We start from the raw sequence: 22266 nt of genomic DNA, 5'->3' as shown, positions 1-22266 counted from the left end.
GTTGTATACACAAAAATCATGTTCAAACTATTTTAAATAAAAATATATTTTTTGAATATTTAAAAGTTATTAACTAGAAGCTTTGTTACATAATGCTGATATTATAAGTCATTGAATACCACCTTTCAATAATTTTTTCATTGAAAACAATTTAACCAATAAAACAACTTAATGCGTTAATGTTAACTATAGCGGAGACCTACGACTATTGTCCGATTTCTTTATCAACTGCTCTTTGGTGTCATATTATTGTATTGACATCAGGTATACCAGCAATTGCAAGTTTTATACATAAAAAAATATTTTAAATGGTATATGAATGACGACCTTACAACTTTTTAATACTTAATTATTCAAATAATGACATCAGCAGCACTTTATTTAAAGTCGAAGTCAAAAATATCTCCATTCAAGTAGGCCCAAAGGTGGCATCTTTAATGCATACATTACATGAGACTTACAAGGTAGTGAGATGACGGCGATAACCATATTCGTAAACTTAAAACTAAAGCTACGAGGGTTCCAAACGTGTCCTGGTCTAAAAAGAAGCCCGCAACAAACTTAGCCGGGTGTTTTTAATGTTATCACCATCTAACATTGTCATTTAAAATTATTAGAAGAGCAACCTGGTCAGAGCAATAATTCCCACCCAAGCGTTCTTGTCGATTATGTAGTCCTTAGGACTTTTCTATAAGCTTACGTTTAATACAAACTTTGAACTTTTTAAGAGACATCTCCAAGATGTCAATGGGTAATTTATTGTAGAATTGTATTGTATTGTTTGCAATTTCCTTTATTCTTCGAATTCATTTGCTCTTCGCCTATAGAACCTTACACTGCTCGTGTATAATAAGCTGGTAGATGTATTTCAAATTGCATAATACAATTCAGTCGTATCTTGGAGATTGTATGAAGTTTCATGCATTTTAAACAATACTTGCATTGTTATATTTTGTTATTGAACACGGTCGGCTGTCTTAGATTGACCCAATATTTGGCACGTTTTACACTACTGATAACATCCTACCAAATTCAATCAGAAATAAAGTTTATGCTGGGAATCAGAATAGTAATTCAAGCTTTTAACTTTACATATTAGTTTGGGGAAAAATTTTCTTCGCATTTTTAAGAAAATTCAAAACATTTTTTAATATAGTTTATTTACATTTAACTAGAGTATGTAGGTACAATTTAGTGTGATAACTTTTTGCCATCTTGTAGGTAGGGACATAATCCCATTGCTATAGAAATTTTGGGGCTTCTGATCATAAACCGCGACAAGTAGTTTTGGCAGTCCTCTCGTGATGTTAACCTGACACTGCCTAAAGAATTCTGAAGAGACTGAAACAGGTGGAAATCTGAAGGTGAAAGGTCAGGACTATACGGCAGATGCATTAACACCTCCCAGCCAAACTCTCTTAATTTTTGCTGAGTGGCTAAATATGTGTGAGGTCTAGCGTTATCGTGATGACAAACTACACCCCTTCTGTTGATTAATTCCGGCCGCTTTCTCTCAACTTCTTGCTTTAATCTCATCAGTTGTTTGCAGTAGAGTTCAGAATCAATGGTCTTGCCTAGTGGTAACAGCTCATAATGAATAATGCCCTTCCAATCATACAATCTTCTTCCAAATTTCCAATCTCACACATAGCATCACCTTGTTGCGAGTTAACCCGGTTTTCGCCAAAGTCTGTGAAGGCTGACTGGCCTTTGACCACGACCTTTTTCACACGTTCTTGTCGTACAGGATCCATTTCTCATCACCAGTTATCAGCTTCTTCAAAAATGGTTCGGTTTAATTACGTCGTAATGAAGAATCACAAATGAGTACACGGTTCATTAGGTTTCTTTCAGTGAGCTCGTGATGTACCCAAATATCCAGCTTTTTGTGTACCCAGTTTTTTTTTAAATGCGCCAAAACTGGTTTTTGGTCAATTCCCAGTTCTTCAGAATTTCTTCATTAGATTTACTCATCTTCACAGTACGAAAAACAAATAAAAAAAACAGCATTTTCCTAATTTGAATTATCGTCTTTAAAATTTAAACTTTTGATGATACCACAACCAGCAGGGCTAGCACGGGCAGGAGATATAAATTATATCCCCCGATTATATCCTCTATCAAGGGATATAATTATCTTTTCCCCTTGCCAGAGCACGGCAACAGGGGAGAGGATAAATTTATCCCCGTTTGACATTTCTCGTGGATATATATCCCCCGCCCATAGCATGGGAAGAAATGAAAGGGGAAAGACTATCCTTTTTTGACATTTGAAAGAGACAATTTTATCCCCGTCCTTAGACGTGGGTTTAAAATTCTGTTAACGAATTAAAGTCGAAAAAAACATGTCTCGTGCTTTCTGGGGCTCTTATTATTCAAGTGAAATGGAGAAATCTGAACGAAAATTACACCGGCGATCTATACGTGACGCCAGTAATCCGTTCGAATTTCCCGATGCAGAGTTCCAACACTTGTTTCGGATGGGTAAAAATTGTGTGCTGTACTCGTGCGAGGACCTTAAAGAGGCACTAACCACTAAATGCTGTCGATGGACTACCAGTGCACATAAAAGTAAGTTGTTATTAAGTACCTAAAATCACCTTGTGCAAAGACATCATCTATATATGAACGTAGGTTTAAAAAAAAGCATGGCTAATCACTTTTTGTGTAGGTTCTCACATCTTTAAGGCTATTAGCGGACGGTAGTTATCAGCGGGGACAGGTCAAGACCATGGCTGTTGCTCAAACAACAGTCAGCAAATAACTGACCCAAATTACTGGAGCTATTGTCAGTATGTGAGTATATATAGGTACTTACTTCCTAATAATTCTCATTAGTAAATATAAATCCCATCCTGTTCAAAGTGCAGTGATGTGATAACTAGTTTTCACTTTATAGCCGAGTGCCCCTTGTACGTGTTGGTAAGATGGGAACTACAAGGTAAGGATAGAATAAGTGAAGAAGACCTAGCAAACCTCACCTTAGGGGATATTGTTAGGTTCACCACAGAGACTGGTAGGTTTCAGGGGGGACCCTGCCGGGACACCAGTAAAACCTGTGTCTCAAACATGGGGAATAGGGTGGAATGGTCCTTACATAGGACTGATCACCCGTCTGGCAATGGCAGACATCCCCTCATCAAATATAGATATACTTACTTTAATAATAAAATTATTAGTCAGTACTTAGTACTTCAGTATAAGTACATAGCAAAGATATTCAATGCTAGGTACTTTAATTATTTTTCATTTCATTTTAGACTAATGCCAAAGTAGATATTATTCCCGGGAACAGACTCTGGAGATCCACGATAGATGTTCAACTGGTAAAGACAAATTATTTAGATCTAGAGTTTATCAAAAATTTAAACAATCAAGTAAGTTAATAATTTTAAAATATGTTTTACAGATTGTGGTGTGTGTCCATGACCAATTCATATTTATTAACTCTAAAGTAAAATATGAAAAGATACAGCTGTATGAAAGTAGAATCGGACAGTACTACATCTTATGTATGTTTTAAATAAAATGTGCAAACTTTCAAAACTTTACTTATTGTTGCCATTTACTAGTATAAAAGGAAAACAATGCAAATCAAAAAAAGTTACACACCTACCTATATCATTATATTATACTCCTCATAATTACCTAGAAATTACATGCCTAGGATTCTGCTGCATATGTTTTATACGACTAGTCTGGTAAATTATTTATATGAATATACAAAAAACAATGTCTCATTATAATAAAATTGTTTATTTGAGGAATTAGTACAAAAACTTGGCAGTAGATACTGTATTTAGTAATGAAATATAAGAAAATACAAAAAAAAATGTCTGTTAAATTATTTAACATGGGCATGGGTTAATCATCACGTCCAAATTACAATGTAGAATCCTACATATGCATATATTTCTATTCAACATTTTATTAAAATCCTGGAGAAAATCTGAAAAAGCAAAACAAGTAGGAATTAATTTACATGTTTAAATAACAAAGTAGAATTTTATTGGGGACTCAGGCTATGCTCTAGAGCCTTGGATGATGACTCCGGATTTAGAAGCTGCACCAAATAGTTCTCCAGAGAAGTACACAAACTGGCACTGCCAAGTAAGAAACTGTGTGGAAAGGGCCAATAGGTACCTCAAAGACACATTTCGCAGCTTGGGGATTGACTGGGTGCTTCATTACAGTCCCGAAAAAGCATCTCCACTTATATATGCCTGCATAACACTTTATAATATTATGCATCATTATAGGCGTGTATTGTAAATATATACTTTAAATAATATTTAAGTTCCCATAACTTATTATTATTGGGCACATTAATGTTTGGTAATATTATAAAATTATATCTTATAATAATGGTTCCTTATAAATCATTGATCCTGCATTTTCACATACAATTTGCCCTACTAATTTGGGTCAACAGTATTGAGCATAATATAATTTGTATATTTCAGAACTCTAATGGAGCAAATGACAGTAAATTTTGTAAATACGAGCGAAGAACGACATCAGACATCAAATATGGATCAAACAAGATTGTTAACAGTTGCTCGACAAAAAAGAGAAAGATTTATAAATACATATTTTAATTAATAAAATTTCTAAATTAACCTTTTCATCCTTTTTAATTTATTTTTGTGTGATAAATGAGCATCCTGCATTCTTCCATCTATACCTACTCTGGAAAATAAATAAATTCTTCACTTGGTTGACTGTACAGCAACATGTATACTATGTATATGTTGCCTGTGGTGCTGCGTCCCCGTGCTGTTGCAGCTTTTTTAATGTCCTGCCACGTCTGCAAATAAAAGAAAAATTATGCAAGACTTGTTTGATGCCAACAACACTAATAAATAATTTAAATTTTTTGCACTTGCTTACTTTACCGCAAAATTGACTTAACTGTTTCCACTGATTGACCGTCCCGTCTGGCCCATGCTCCTTCAGTAATGACTAAGATTTGCCACTGGGAGTCTGCCTTTTTGGCTCCTAAGAGTTCCTGTGAATTCCCCAGTGGCAAGGTGGTTGTGGGTTGGCATGAAATATACCAACATTTGCAATTGTATTTTATTACTTCTTGATCTGAATAAACACAAATTTGTCAACTAATGGGCCATAGAAAAAGGCAAGCACAACTTTAAATAAAATAGTACAAGATCAATAATTTGATATGTAAACAGGATTGGATCTTGATGATTAACGTCTCTGTTTACTTTCACTGTAAAACATTCATTCATTAGGTACGCTTCTAAATCAATAGGTAGTCACTTTTTCAAACATTTTATAATAGAAGACTTACTTTTTAGCACTCATTTTATTTTCTCGAAAGGTAGGTTTTATACCACTTTGAAAAATCCAGAATAAATAATATAAACAAACAGCCGCAGACGAGGAACATTTATAGATAAAAAAAACAATAAAAAACTTAGACAACTAAAACAAAACAGAAAACGAAAAATTTATTTGTCAAAACCATGAGCACAGATTAGAATAATTAATTTGTGACATTTACCGGGGGTTCGTCTTTCCCCTATTATATCCACCGTGGATATATTGTCCACCCGTGTGCCCATGCTCGGGGGGTGGATATAAATGCGTGAGGGGATAAACGTTATATCCTTTCCCCGTGGAGAAGTGTCCCCCGCCCATGCTAGCCCTGCAGCCAGATACAAATAGGTAGTATAGCCAAAGAGAGTTTATTACAAGTTCATACATACTATAATGAGAAAAGACTTTTTCCCCAACCTATTATAATGTAATTCTTTCATTGTCAATAATATTACAGACAGTTCACAAATCTAATCAATTCAAATAATCTTTATTTGCTTCATGTATTACAATAGTGGTATTTGTTAATATGCCATGGGATAAAGGTGTGCAAATATTTTATAGTAATATTTATAACAAATTATGATTTAAAATTCCGGATATATATATTTTTTTTATTATATGGTAGTGGTATTTTTTTTATCATTAAAATTTAAAATTAAATCCCAGTTCTGAGCATGTGCCTAATTTTCTTCTTATTCCAATACAAGTTAGCTGCAATCACACCTGGTATGTGATGATGCAGTCTATGATGATAGCGGGCTAACCAGTTAGCGCAAGTTTTATTTTACCCATACCCCGAATCTGTTTATACGCTAATTCGCTTGGCGTCACGTTTAAAGAAAAATTATAAATTTCATTTTTTTTTGTTTGTGTATAACTCTCACCATTGCGACACGGAGTCATCCCATGTTACAAATTAATGTAAATAATGCCACCAAATTTCTTAAAATCTGTGTTAAACTAGCAACTTTTATAGTAACTGTACTCTATTAATCGACCAAAAAAACTATGCCTTTTTAACATTATTTTTTATGACTTGCTGCGCCCTGCTGTGTTTGAGTCTGTACATGTATTTTTTATATATCGCAATTACGTTTTGAGATTTTTTAACTAACAGAAAATTACTGGTAATAATTTAAAAAATCCTACGAGGTATAGGCTCTACATAGTAACTCTCTAAGTTTTACTTTGCACCGACTTAATAATGTTATAGAAAACATTTATTTTTTGTTTTTTAATTGTTTAACAAAATATTTTTATAAAAATATTTTTTGTAAAAAAAAATTGTGTTTTAAATTTAATTTATTATTGAACCGTTATTTATATCATTCTACTGTGTGCTAATTTTGTGTTTGATAAATGTGATCAAATATGGGCTTTGCCCGAAAGATTAATTTTAAAAGTAAAGTATGAATCGCAGTGTTTTATTAAAGCGTAGTAATCTCGTTTATTCAGTGCACAGTGCAAATCACAGCTGCCCAGTCCACTAACGATTCCTTTTTTTTTTTTTTGGAATTGATTTAAAAAATCCCCAGCTAGATTTCAGCTCTGTAATACCTATCATGTTAGATTTGCCAAACAATTCAGTTTTACGTTAGGAAATTGTTTTTCGAATGCATTTATTTGTTTCTTTTTTTGGTTGTATTGCATGCAATCCATTGCAATAGCTTTTGGACAAATCGACCTAATTATGTAATACTAGCTGTTGCCCGCGACTTCGTCTGCGTTTGATTTTGTTTTTTGATGTGGCATTCAAATTAGTTTTAGTTCTAAAAAAAAATTAGGTATTCAGTATCGCTAAGCCTTAAATGAGGAGTTTGCTGCTGTCCGCTGAGGAGTTCTGTCCTCTATCTCCAACCACATTCATCAGATCTACACAAAGTTTGGGCAAAATTAAATACATCTTATAACCTCTATAGTACAAAAATAGTTATTTAAATCGGTTATAATTTGTCCGAGTTATAGTGTAAAATCGTCAAACTCTTTCATCCCCTATCCCATAGGAACAGAGCTTAATGTCGGGATAAAAAGTATCCTATATTACTTCTAACACTTCCAAGAATATGTTTAAAAAGTTTTATGAGGATTGGTTAAGTAGTTTATGCGTGAAAGCGTAACAAACAAACTTACATTCACATTTATAATATTAGTAGGGATAGGGATAGGGATAGGGATAACCTGCCTTGGTTTATGACTAACAATTTTCAATCAATACTAATCTTATAAATTTGAAAGTATTTGTTTGTTCTTTTGTTACACGTATGTTATTCTCAAACTATATTTCTGGCGCTGTGGTATGTGCGCACGTTTCCTAGTGTTTACGAGTCGGAGCGCATTTCTAAATAAGCTAAGGTTTCCAAGACCACCCTGGCGCTGTGTTTACTGCTGTGTTATAAATGAGAGGCCTCGGGTTTGGTTCCCGGCAGTGAACATTTCGGAATTAATAATTTCTCCATTGCCTATGTTAGCTACGACGTGGCGTAGAAATCGATGACGATGATGATGTACCAATGAAAGGGTTAATATACCCTAACAGGTACCCTACCCTACTTATACGTAGGTGATTCGGGGTATGTGTAGGACATAGCTTTCTTGTAGGGAGTTTCAAGTTCCACGGTTTTGTGCTGCTGGGATCCAGCGGCTACCTGCGACGCGCTTAATGTCGTCTGTCCACCTCGCTGGGGGTCGACCAACGCTGCGCTTACCAGTGTGGGGCTGCCATTCCAGTACTTTGGGATCGCGTCCATCCTTTCTTCGAACTATCTACTCCGCCCATTGTCACTTCAGCTTCGCGACTCGTTGAGCTATGTCGGTAACTCTGGATCTTCTATGAACCTCAACATTTCTGATTTGATCACGTGGAGATACTCCGAGCATAGCACTCTCCATCGCCCGCTGAGTGACACTTAGCCTTCCTATCAGGATATTTCTGGATAATATTGCACCAGTAAAATCACAAGATTGTTGGTATCCTTGATCAAAACCCAAACAAACTTTTGATTATAACACTTAGGTCTAAGTTGTGCTAAATTTTTTACCTCGTTAAGGGGAACATTTAAAGTAAGAGTAAAATTCATATTTTAGGAAATGGCGCTCAAAGTTGTTGTTGTTTTCAATAGAGCCGGGTTTCCCGGAAACGCAATTCAATCTTGTAAAAGAATATTTATAATCGCCGACTCAGTTAATACCATTATGCCCGCTTTGCAAAAAACCAAATCTAGGGCTATAATATTATTTTATCGTGCTATACTTAGTGTTAATCAATACATTTGGATCGAGAGATAGGATTTGTATAGTTAGGTCTTGGTAGTGGGATGAGCTCATCCTTACACTCTAAAAAAAGAAAGCCAACTAAGTGAGATTTTCTCTTAGTTGACGTTATATAAATTATAACAATTATGATAATAAACATAACAACAAAAGCTGATTAGTTATAGCAGCAAGTTCATTATAGATTGAGCTAACAATGTAGGTATGTTCATTGATTCTAACAAATAAATACGTTGTTTCTATTATTATTTACTTCTTTGTATGATTAGATCATTTTTAATTATTTAGCTTAAACAAGTACGTAAATTGAATCAGTTAAGAATATGCCTTAGTTAAGTAACAATAATAGGAGCAATACAGTTGCCCAGTCCATTGAATTATGATAAACAATCATTATCATCTTATTTGATGTATCTATGTTCTTGTTAGGCTCGTATGGAATCAAGATGCTTGATCACAACAATCACTATCTTGTTAGGAATAACCAATTTTTTTTTAGAGTGTAGATGTGACACATTTTTACAGTGTAACTTGCATGGCTTAGTTAAACCTTGGCTTGGTTACATTAATGTTTTGGTGGGATTTCATTAATTTTCAAAACGCCTTTAAAAACGTCCCCCTCCCAGTATGAATGGGGGGGTGTGAAAATTACAAATTTCAGCCAGCTTTAGAATACTTCGGTAAGTATTCTACACATTTTCATGATATAACCTACATATATGTAAGTAGATTTATTTTGCATACTTCCATAGTGTAATGTTGTATGGGATCTTGTTATGGGGCAGAGCTGCTGATATAGAAACTATATTTATACTACAGAAAAGAGCTGTGCGATCGATATATAAACTTGGATCACGCGGATCCCTTCGTACCAAATTTAAAGCAATAGGTATACTTACAGTAGCCTCGCGATACATATATAATAATATAATCTTTATTAAACAAAGGATAAGTAATTTTAAACAAAAAGTCGACTAACTAGAAACGGACATAAATTAGTGATATCTGCATATCGTCTGAGAAAAGTACAGAACTCCTTTGTGGGGATGGGTATATGCTTTAATAACATGATACCGAAGGTAATATTAGATCTACCTTTTACTAAGTTTAAACAATATATTAAAACACATTTAACAATTCGTGCTTACTACACCATTGACTCGCCACTCCGCTCTCATCTCTCACAAAACAGAAAAATTCTAAAGATTGTTAAACTTTAAAATTATGTTGTAAAAGAGCAAACTGCTGAGTTTCTTGCCGGCTCTTCTCAGTAGAATCTGCCTTCCGAACCGGTGGTAGAGTTACTACAAACAGACTGACTTTACATTTCAAAGTTGCTTATTAATTAGGCCTACTTAAAATAAATGAATTTTGAATTTAGATGCATTTACTAATGTATTGACCACATTTTTACTCGAGAATTTGCGCAGGAACAAGGCACAGGTCTCATCATGAGGATGGTTTAGGCCAGTTAGCCCTTAACTACAATGTCACAATGTGGTAGGTGATGATGCAGTGTAAGATAGTAGCCGGCTAACCTGTTAGGGAGTATGGTAGTTATACCCCTAATCGGTTTCTACGCAACTTAGCACTTTCTTCTTAGACCAGGGCGCGATTGGAACCCTCGTAGCTTTAGTTTTAAGTTTACGATTGTAGTTATCGCCATCACTACTCACTGCTAATGTACACATTTTGTATATAATAACGCATCAAAAGTGTCATCTATGTGCCTATTTGAATAAAGAAATATTTGACTTTGACTTTGACTTTGCACGGGAACACTAAATCGCTTAGCGGAACGTCTTTTCAATAGGGTGGTAACGAGCCAAATCCAAAGCCTCCCACCAGACCAGGCCAAGACAATTCAGTAATTATAAATTCTTAAAATGCCTCTGCTGGGAATCGAATCCGGAACCTCCTACTTAAATTCACAGCGTTCACGGTTGCACCAGGTCGTCTCCAGTGGCGTGCCAAGAGGTTATGCACTGGTAATGCAGATGATATAAAATGAAGGAAATCTCCACGCCACTGGTCGTCACATAATATCCAACACAAAATTATATGATGGCTTGAGAATGCTACGAAGGTTTTTTTAGCTCGTTTTGACAGGGGACAAAATTTTAATTTGCTTTTTTACGCAATGAGACTCGCAAACACCAAAACACAGGGATTTCGGTATCCATATACCCTTTAATCTAATCCAATAGCCTGAGAGCGAGCTGCTTATAATTTACAAGTATAATATCCACCTAAACTGGATTTACAATTCCAAAACCGTTGTTCATATAATCGAGTAATATCGGGAACCCGTTTATCTCAGCAAGGCTTAATTATGGTGCGGATTAATCTAAATATAATAATTTTGCAATAAAGATGCTTTATTGAAACCACGTTGAGACCGCAATACGTCAAAGCTGAAGTTAATATTGTGATATACCTATTAGTTGTTGCCAGCGACTTTATCCGCTTTTGCGTCTCTGAAAAACTTCCCTGGTGGAACTCTTTGTCTATTGGGCTTGAATAAGCCATATTTGTATGTACAGAAAGCAAGGTTTTTTTTTTTAGTTAAATTCCAAAGTTTACTTTAGCTGTCAAGCTCTGCATATTAAGCTTTTACCGCCCAATAAGCGTAACCAGTGGTTTTTGTAAATACATTTAAATAAACAAAATTCATTTATTTGAATTAGGTTTAGGTTTAAAGACTTAGGTTTTATTCCCATAAAAAGACCTGAGTCACATACATAGGGAACTTAGTTTTCTATAATAAATTAATACACTTCGCCATTAGACTAAACTAAATTCAATTTTACTATTATCTACTCATTCAATGTATTCGGCTGTCAATTTAGTTTAGTTTTGAATACATTGAATGAGTTTACATTTTTTATAAGTATAGGTATTTTATTATGAAATTTGGCGCCTTCAAAGGTAAGGGATTTTTTACCATAATTTGTTCTTGTTCTAGGTAAGGTAAGGAAACTGGCTCGACGAGTTTTATTTTTCTTTTTGTGAAAGTGATATTAGTGTGGATTGTTTTGTTTATTGATTTTCTAATAAAGATGCACGTGCTATATATATAATTGATGAATGTTCATTATTTTAGTATCACTATAGATTTTTTTGGTGGAAGTTCTAATATAATTTTTGAAACGTCCAAGTCACACTTCAGTCCTTCATGGACTCGAACAATGCAAACATACCGCCCGGTGTCTTAGTGCTTTATCAAACATCCTTCATAATTCTTCTTCTCCTGGTTGTTTGTGTGAGCGTATAAAGCTATCTTTTCCGCCTACAATACCCTCTTGATATCCCTTCATATAATATTATTTTCTAATCGAAATCTTTCTCCGTCTATGCTATTGGACTCACTACCTGAACGTTTTAGGGACTGCCGATCATTGCATTCATTTAAACAGAGTGTGAAAGAACTCTATCTATAGTTGTCATAGTACGACGGCCGATTGGCGCAGTTTGCAGCGACCCTGCTTTCTGAGTCCAAGGCCGTGGGTTCGATTCCCACTACCGGAAAATGTTTGTGTGCTGAGCATGAATGTTTATCCATCAGTCATCTTAGTACCCATAACACAAGCTACACTTACTTTGGGGCTAGGTGGCGATGTGTGTATTGTCGGAGTATATTTCTTTATATTTATTTATTTATTTAGTATATTTATCATAGGCACAAAACCTACACCAACCTGTTTAAGTGAAATGTTGCTTTGTTTATAGGTGATGATTTTTCTCTAACGATAGGCCCTCAATAATTACCAAAAAAAAAACCTTTTATAGTAATATGTTGCCCGCGACTTCATCAGCGTTTGATTTAATTTTTTGATGTGGCCTTTAATTTAGTTGTAGTTCTAAAAAAAATTAAAGTATTCAGTATTGCTAAGCCCTAAATGAGGAGTTTGCTGCTGTCCGCAGAGGAGTTCTGTGCTCTATCTCCAACCACATTCATCCGATCTACACAAAGCTTTGGCAAAAATAAATACATACTATAACCTCTTTAGTACAAAAATAATTATTTAAATCGGTTATAATTTGTCGGAGTTACAGTGTAAAATCGTCAAACACTTTCATTCCCTCTCACAAAGGAACCGAGCTTAATGTCGGGATAAAAAGTATTCTATATTACTTCTTACACTTCCAAGAATATGTGTACAAAGTTTCATGAGGATCGGTTGAGTAGTTTTTGCGTGAAAGCTTAACAAACAAAAATACATTCACATTTATAATATTAGTAGGGATAGGGATAGGGATACGGATAGGTATAGGTTTAAGAGTAGCTCTTGGTTGCCTAAAAGTGATCGCTATATTCGCTATATGAGGTCGCTAAATTGAACCGAAACACCTCCAACTGTTCTGATTTATAGTATTTGTATTTCTGTGAACTTTCTCTATTGAGTAAGCACAATAAAAGTGTTTCCATCCATGTATTCATTGAATCGTTTTCTATGTTGCGGAATGCATATCTAGGACCCAGGTTAGATATAAATATATAATAATAAATCTTTATTTGGAACAGTTACAATGGCACTTAAAATACTGGCAAGGGTGGCACTGCAATAGTAAAAACTGTGCTATATATATTCTTGTCTATTATGAAAATTAAGCATAATTTGCTATACTGCGCGAAAAGCAGGAAAATCTGTATGGTGTAATTTACAATGTTTTCAATCCTAAAACACTACGCCAAACAGATCTTCGGCAAAAGGGTACATTGCTGAAGATCTGATTGATCTCTGTACGCACGTTTCGCACCAAAACCGGAGCATCCTCAGGAGATGTTGACATTAGAATGACTATTTGTTAAACTGGGACTTGTTGGGACTTAACAATTATTCATTGTAAACATTACACCATACAGATTATCATGCAATTCCGCAAAGTAACGCCTGCTTCTATGCAATATATTTTTGTCTGTAAAATATGCAATTAGCATATTTTATGTGATAGGCAGATTGCGGAACGCGGGTTCCCGGCGGGCATCTTCCACTCATAAAGCTACAAAGCAAATCGCTGCTCAATAAGGTCCGTGATCATTAAGGCTTTATTTTATAACAAAACTAAACGAATAAGCTTTAACTCATCGGTGCTTTTGAATCCGATAATAGTTCCCGATAAAACTAAAAAAAACGTTCAGCCGAACAATTGATTTAAAAGTGAACAAAAAATATATATAAACAATATATTCCACCAGGCTTCACCAGGCCAATTGACAATGAGAAAGGTATTGAAGTCCAAACAAATTCGGGTAAACTAAAATAGTACAAAAAAGAACTTGTTATTTACGAGGTAGCGAACAGAACGCCCACTCTACTGTTAGATAAATTAAATACAAAAAACGTGCAAAAGAGAAAAGGGAATTCAGCTACCAGACAGAGAACTGGTGGGAAATTTTCGAGAGGTGCTTCAAAGAAGTTGAATGTTTGTTATACTGTTACGATCAGAGTCACTCGTTACTAAGTTTGCGCCGAACTTGTTTATCCGTTTTCAGCGTTAAAGTGGTCTACATAACGTCAGATTAATTTTTCCAATTGCTTGCAAAAAATCAGTGAAAATCTTAAAGATTAGCCAAGATCAGACAAAAGACAGATAGTCAAAACTTGCGTTTAGGCTATGCTATTTTTGTTACCATTATGTGAGTATACCACGTGTATTATATTTATTAGTAAAGAATTAATTAAGAAGTAATCCTAAATTTTTTTGTTCAAATCGCAACTACCTGACTTAAAACTGTAACATAATTTATTTTCCAAACAAGTTATACTTGACTAACCGAAACCAAAGCAGAGTTTTATAAACGTAATAGGATACAAGCACCCATTCAGTCACGTTGCTTAAAAAAATAATTAATCTAAAAAGGTGCCAATCTAATCTTTTACGTATACAGTAAACTATTTTTTTTTATGTGACATCAAACTCGGCAGGTCTTGTTAAAATATGTATGGTATCAAATGAAATAAAAATGCCACGTGTTTGTGTACAACTTAATTTAAATAACTATAAAATAATAATAGACGAACCATATTATGTACATTTTGAACGGGACTCAAGGTCAATCGAAACGAGTTACAAGGATGACTTATGGACAGTTTCGAGATAGGTAGAGATATTTATTGGGGGAAACCAATAAAAATATATAAGCATTTTGCGGTTTTTATCAAGCACTTTTTTAATTTATCCACTGCCTCTTGGCGGGTATCAACCCAGTACTGTTTATCCATGTCAGTTACCGCCCCACCTCGTAAATTACTACAGTCCGCTTTCCCTCCGTTTTCATACACAAAATGCTAACCAGCGAGCAAACAAAAGAGTTTTTATGGACTAATAATTGCAATATTCATGACGCTTGCAGCTGCGACGCTTTGTGAATTGTTCATATAACGCTTTAATGATCATTTACGCCACTACAAGAGGTTCATATTTGCTTGCTCGGGATTTTTTGCCCTTTCTTCGACAAAGTCTAGTAAATTGCGACAAGAAGAGTGTACATAGTTTTAACCATTGTTTAAATATGTTACTATATGTGTACGGGAGCTGTGCGGTGTGTGCAGGATTTTTGTGGCGCCATTTAGTTCTGTAATGGAGACCGCTACAATATGTTTTGAGTATAATTATAATAATCATCATTAGCGTCATGATAAAAAAATATATGTTTATTTTTTTTTAAATATATTAATTGATGGAAAAAGCAGATAGCCTACCTGATGGTAAGTGGAAAACTATCGCCTATAACAGAGCAACACTTCCCAGGTCATGCAATTACACATTCTGCAAAGTGTTGCCCAGTGTCCATCAACCTGAGGCGTAGGTGTTAAGCGTCCTTTAGACAGGAACACAGCATTGCGACAATGTTTACTTTCCCGGACCATCTCTGTCACAAATAAATTGGTTGTCTGTAAAGTCGGCTTACTGACGATAGTTTAACGTGACAACGTCGTAAGAAAATACTGATGGAATGGTTGCATTTTTCAAAAGAAAATTTTAATTTTGTTTGTTTGATAAATATTATTGTTGCTATAAACAATTGACACCACATTCACTTTTTACTGCACTTCATGCTTGCCGAAAACATGTAAATGTATTATTGTATAGAAGCTGTCCACGCGGACGCATCGCTCACTCAAGTAGGAGAGAGACAGATGTCGAACGCGGAGGCCGACTGTGCCTCTTTGTCGCTCGTTCCGCGCTCTCGCTTGCACTTCAAGCCTTGAATGGAATGCCTCAGAGCGAGGTAACGCCGCATACCTCATGTTTATTCGTGCGCGCAGTCGGCTCCATCGAATTATAAGACTACTACTGCCATAAAGGCAAAAACCAATAAGCAATAAATCATTATAATTTTCAGCTCCAAATTGATTAATTAAACTACTCTGCAGCGTATTTAATCTTACACGCTAAAAAACACAGTTATTCTAAAGTGAAAAAGAGTTATTCTAACTTTCAGTACAATCCAAGATTTTTAAAGTCTCAGAACTTTTTAAGAACCTAATCATGAGTTTTCTATTTCTAAACTAAACTGCGTCATTCAAATATACTGCAGTGTGTTTATAGTACACAGTAAAAAAGAAGAACTAAAATAATAAAATTAATATGCCAGCTTGGCATAAGTTTTATATCATTACCATGTCAACCAATGGGACTCTTAAGTAAGTGATCATTCTAGTAGTAGCGGAGCTTTTGCACGAGCGGGGAAGTACTATAGCTCCATAATTTCTTCTGCCAAGTATTGCTGTGTTCCCGCCTGAAGACGTGGTTGCCGGTGTAATTACAGGCTCATGAAGCTTAACACCTACGCCTTAGGTCATGGGAACAGGGTAGCACTTCGTAGGATGTGCTCCAGGCCACTTAAAATCTGGTAGATCCGGAGTTGTTACTATAACAGTGCCCACAATAATATTAATTATAATAATTTATTTGCAAGAACGTTTGTACAATATCAAGACGTTGGTAAACAATATAGTTAGTTTAGAGAGCATAACATTCCACTAAATTAATAGTGTGCAAATTTGGTTTAGGGATATTAAAAAATTAAAAAGACCAACCTTAATTAAATGTCAAATAAAATAAAAATAAACACTACAAACACATGATAAAAATAAAAATGACAGTAAATAAATAAATAAATAACCAAATCGAAATAAATATTCCATAATTTATATTTAAAATTATTTAGTTTATAATAAATATTCTTTTACATCATAATAACATTTTTCGAGAAGCATTTTACTTAATTTATTCTTAAACATATTAAGATTCATGTTTTCGAAATCGGTTGGTAGTTTATTATATATTTTTACAGCCATACCGCAAGCACATTTCATATATGTACTATTGCATCGTTTTGCAGTACAGAGCTTGTTGGGATATCTGACGACTTTAAACGTATAATATTCACAATTTCTTTTGAAATTATTCACAACTTTCTTTTTTACAGCTGGTCTCTTGTAAGTTGCACTACAATAGTCCGATTTCACATATGTCCAGCAAATTCCTTCAAATCGCTTGATTACTCCGACTAATACATTTAATCATCTGTTCTCCGTGGACCGTCGATCAAATATACATGTCTACCAAGACTGGTTTCCAGTGCGGAGTCACTTGTCAATCTTTCAAAGCATCTTTAAAATCTAATCATAGTTTTTCTGTACCTGCTTCATTCTACTTGATTTAAATGTTGTACAACGTTTTTTTAGTAGGTTCATACAAAGCGAAAATGTTATGCGTTTAACTATAAAGTTGAATACAATTACTGTTGCCCCGAGTCATCTTAGCAGCACAATTCAGAATTTTCCAAAGCTCCCATAACGCGATCACGTATTTCTGTCCCCGCTCCATTCCGCTCCATAAAAATGTACTGCGGCATATTTTTTCGGTCAATAATATATCAATCCACTCGACGCGTCACGACGTGTGTATGGAGTCTGCGAAAAGAATGATGGATGGGGAAATAAAAAGCAATATTCCATGTATTACGCGCTGTAAGTAAGTACGCACTGGGTTAATGTGAAAGGTTTTTTATACCCTTTTCGAAAATTTATCCGCTTCATCTAAATAATGATACTTCGGTGATATTGTATAGAATATGGAAATTTTTAAGGGAGTATTCGTAACTTAAAGTTATGTTTTTTTCAATAGGATATATTCCTGTGGATTTGTACAGGACGAAAGGAAATAATATAGTAAGACGTGCGGGAGTTTCTGTATACATTTTTTTTATTTGTTTTGTTTTTCATGGATTAACGTTTTCAGAATAATTGCCAATGTATGTAAATTAAATTACATTATTGCTAGGCTGGTCTATTTTAGTTACTATCACAGCATTATGTCATATGGAATTTAACTATGGGGTAATGCTGCTGATATTAGCACTTCTTTCGTGCTGCGGGACAGGGCTGTTCGTTCGATCTACAGAATGGGTCCAAGAGAGTCATTGAGAGATAAATTGAAAGATTTTAAAGTAATGACAGTGTATAGTCAGTACATATATGAAAATTTAATGTATGTTCATAAATATTTCTAAATTTAAGAAAGAATGTGTCTGTAATAATTTAAACATTAGAAGTAAGAATAAACTTACAATATACTAGGCTACATAAAATTCATAATTCATTTAAAGAAAAAAGCATACAGTTTTAAAATAAACTACCCATTGACATCTTAAGATGTCTCTTAAAAATTTTAAAGTTTGTATTAAACGCAAGCTTATAGAAAGTCCTATTATTATATAATACTAAGTAATCGATAAAAAAGCTTGGGTGTGAATTATTGGCGTAACTAGGTTGCTCTTCTAATAGTTGTAAATGACTATGTGAGATGGTGATAACAAAAAAATACACGGGTAAGTTTGTTGTGGACTTCTTCTTAGACCAGGACGACTTTGGAACCCTCGTAGCTTTAGTTTTAAGTTTACGAATATGGTTATTGCCATCATCTCACTACCGTGTAATTCTCATGTAATGTACGCACCAAAAGTGCCACCTATGGGCCTATTTGAATGAAGATATTTTTGACTTTGACTTTGAATTTAGGTCACTTAAGGTCATTTCATCTTATTAAGGCTAAAATATTTCTGTTAGAATATTATTCTGCTAGATTATGATTGTAACTGTAAAAGTTCTCAAAGTTCGCTCTAACGATAGGATCTAACTAACGTAAATAATTTAATTTAAGTTGAGATTTTTTCCTAAATATATAGTATCATTACAAAGTAAAAGAACTGATTGACTTCAATAGAATATTTCATTTTTGTGGCAAGAAATTAATGCTTTGTTTTCATTCCACTTCAAGTAAGTTATAAAGACTAAGACACCGAGAGGTATCTTTGCATCGTTCGAGTCCATATAGGACTGAAGTGTATTGGTAATTATTGGCGTAACTAGGTTGCTCTTCTAATAGTTGTAAATGACTATGTGAGATGGTATATTTATGTCGAAATATCCATCAACCCAATGTTATAGGTTTTTAATAAAATATAATTTTAATTGTGTCTTGAAAACTATTCGTTAATTAAAAATCCTAATCAATTTAATAAAATAAAAGTTTAAATATTTTCCCACTTTATAAATTTACTGTCACTGTAGACAAGTCAGTCGTAGCGGGCTAACCTGTTTTATTTATTTTAAACCCAATTAAAGTAATCAATGACGGGTTGTACAAAAAACGTTTCGACCAGCTGCTTGCTTTGTTTAGTGCTTTAAATTGATCGCTGTTTGCAAGTATACCTGGCACAGTATACACAGCGACAATCAGTAATTTACCAGTTGGTGATGTCGTATCTACAAATAGCATCTACACACGGACGACACTTTTACAACTTTACTTAACGTGAACTAACTCAAAATTCAATATTCAACACGGCATTTCGGTGTAAACGTCGCGTGACAGCGCGGCTAGGTGTGTTACAAGTTACAGAAGCCAAGCTATATAGCATAGAGTAAAGACGGTACTCTGCTTAAAGTCTGGTCCAGGAAAGTTTTGACACTTCGGTGTTGCACTAAAGGATTACAATGGAAGTTGGTTTTCTTGACACACATTAATAGTTTCAGCAGCCATCACATATCTCTCTCATCTCTACCCATGGATCCGTACGAGGTGACTAAGGGAATGTAAAGGAGAACAAGTAGCAGCATAGTCTGCAATATACTACCATCTACTAGCGCCAAACCCTCCCGTAGGTCTTTAGTCCTGCAAAAGAATTTGATAGGCTATTGATGATGATGAATAAAATATCCCAGTAAACAAAATTACTTTAGAGGGATTTAATAGAATAGAATATCTTAATTTACCAGAAAAACGCATACATACTAACATACGTAGTAACTTAATACTTTTAAATCTATGATGTGTCGTGCCCATAAAAAAGTCCTAACTCATCCAAACAACATGAAGCAATGCGAAAGTGTGTTTGTTTGTTTGTCTTACTTTACAACAAGCAATCGACATCATTTTTGGCATAGATTAAGGCATAAAATAACCTCATTTTTCAAACAAAAAGGGTTTTGTAAAATATGCGGATGAAGAACGCGTACAACAGCTAGTACTGAAATACTCATAAAATGTACCCGCTTGGTCTTTTCGTTTGCACCACAGAGCCTGTTTTGTTGCGTCATTGATCATCTTCAAAGCTCTCCTCGCAGCGTTTCGAATATTACTTACGGGAACGAACTGCACATGTTGCTCTGTGAATATGTGAACTCGCAATTCCAACGTTATTTATCTATCACTTACGTTTGACTGACATTTATATTTAATTTAAGGTGCCGAGTGCCGCTTAAAGTGGTTGAAAGAGCTTAAACTATTAAAAATGTATATGCGCATATACAGCGACGAAAAAGATATATTAATTTTGAAAAACTTCCTGACTAACACCTGCGTTGAAGAAATGGTTCGTTTAATTAGGGTTAAGAATTTTTAGTGCATAAAAATATATTTTAGTCACTTTAGTGACTCAGTTCTTTAAAAGAGATAAAAAATATATATATTTTTGACATGAATTACCTGACATTATAATAAGCTTTATTATTTTTATCCAATAATTTGATTGACTTCGATGTGAACGACAAAATATACGTGAAACGCAAAATGTCAAGATCTTTAAATAGTACACAAGTGAGTACACACCATATTTTTCCAAATAACGAAGAAGAAAATAACTGAGATTGAGATAGACATCCAATTCACACGACCCAGTAAATTTTTTTTGAAAGTAAATAATAACAAAGTAGCTGATAACGAAAATTTTAGTTTAATTTACTCGTTATTTATTAACAAAAAATCTGGGATAAAATATAAATAGTAATTGATATTATTATGTCATCACAGTGTTTTGGTTATTTTTTTGTATAAGCTTATATTATTTCGTAAGCCATATTATACTATAATGACTGCGTAACCAGGTTGCTCTGCAAACAATTTTAAATGACAATGTGAGATGGTGATAATAAAAAATAACACCCAGCTACATTTGCTGTGGGTTTCTTTTTAGACCAGGACGCGTTTGGAACCCCCGCAGCTTTAGTTTTAAGTTTAAGAGTATGGTTATCGCCATCATCTGAATACCGTGTGAACAGTTCTCATTTAATGTACGCATCATAAGTGCCATCTATGGGTATCCCAGAACGAGAAAGGCGCGGAGTAGGCCGTATGAAGTAGGAAGAATGAAGCAGTTGTATAAAGGTGATGCAAGACCGTTAACCATACAACAAAACTTGCTCCAGCAGAGAATGCCCATCGATTAATAAATAGGATAATGAGGTTATACCAAGTGAATAATATACAACTATACAGTACCGATACTAACAACAAAACAGTGCGGTACTAACTTTTCCTAAATAAACCTCACGAACACGTAACGTTATACCGACATCACGTCTTCATAAAGTCATGTCAAAATGTGGTAATGTACGCGGGGTTTAGGGACGGGATTATAAATATCGATATCCTCGATATCAGAAAATTGAATGATTTGTTTTATGTAGCATCGTGTGGTTAAAGATAGTCTTACATTTACCCGATTTAACGCACTTCCTTTATGTACTGTTATATTATGAGTATGTACTGTTACAGTATAAAATACTTATTGTTTACTAACACAGTTATTTTGCAATTTTTGTTATTTATCAAAATTGATAAGTTGTGTTTTCAGTAATTAAAATATCACTTGCTTCAACAGTGAAGGAAAACATCGTGAGGAAACCTGCATGCCTCAAGAGTTATACACTATGTTCTAAAAGGTGTGTGGAGTCCACCAATCCGCACTGGGCTGGCATGGTGGACTACCACTTTAACCCCTCCTCATTGTGGGAGTGCTCTGTAGTGGGCCAGTAATGGATTGGTGTGATGAATGTACTTTAAAAAGTATAGTCCTTCACCTTAGAAGATCTTCATTAATTAGATCTTTGTCAAATTAAAGAAAAGGTACTAACTATAGTAAATACTTTAAGTTAATCTAACTTCCTTATTTTAGAAGTTGATTATTATAACTCATTGCTTGTTTTTCTAGGTTTAACTGCAGTGCAAAAGTAAAGTTTTATATCTAGTAGTGAATGTGTGGACTTCTAAATTAGGTTTTGCTAACTGATATTGCTTAGTAAATAGTATCTTAATACGCCAGTATTGAGATGGATAAAGTGTTTTGTTTTGCAAGTTAAA

This window comes from Pararge aegeria, chromosome 19 (assembly GCF_905163445.1).
Source record: "Pararge aegeria chromosome 19, ilParAegt1.1, whole genome shotgun sequence".
Taxonomy (NCBI): Eukaryota; Metazoa; Arthropoda; class Insecta; order Lepidoptera; family Nymphalidae; genus Pararge; species Pararge aegeria.
Note: the sequence above shows the minus strand (reverse complement) of the source record.